The following is a 352-nucleotide window of genomic DNA, read 5'->3' on the forward strand; positions in this document are numbered from 1 at the left end:
AATGTCATTACTTTTCTTTTTTTTTGATCAGAGTATCAATGTCTTTTTAAGGGAAACACAGCCTCTGCTTTTAAAATATCACTAAATTTAGAGCCTGTAAATTTAACCTGATAAGAACAGAGGAGATTTAATAACAGTGTTTAGTTTATTTTACCATTTTGTAAACAAATTGGAGAGAAGAATAATCCTTAAAGAGATTAATGGTGTTAGCAGTTCCCTCACAGAGTAGAAATGGCAAAATAGCCTCCTTCTAATTCAAAGGAAGCAGAAAGTGAAACCAAATAGTCTAATTTTCAGTACTTCAATAAGATGAAAAGAATAAACTAAGAGGAGGCGCCAAGATTATTTTTAT

Source organism: Bubalus bubalis, chromosome 4 (assembly GCF_019923935.1).
Source record: "Bubalus bubalis isolate 160015118507 breed Murrah chromosome 4, NDDB_SH_1, whole genome shotgun sequence".
Taxonomy (NCBI): Eukaryota; Metazoa; Chordata; class Mammalia; order Artiodactyla; family Bovidae; genus Bubalus; species Bubalus bubalis.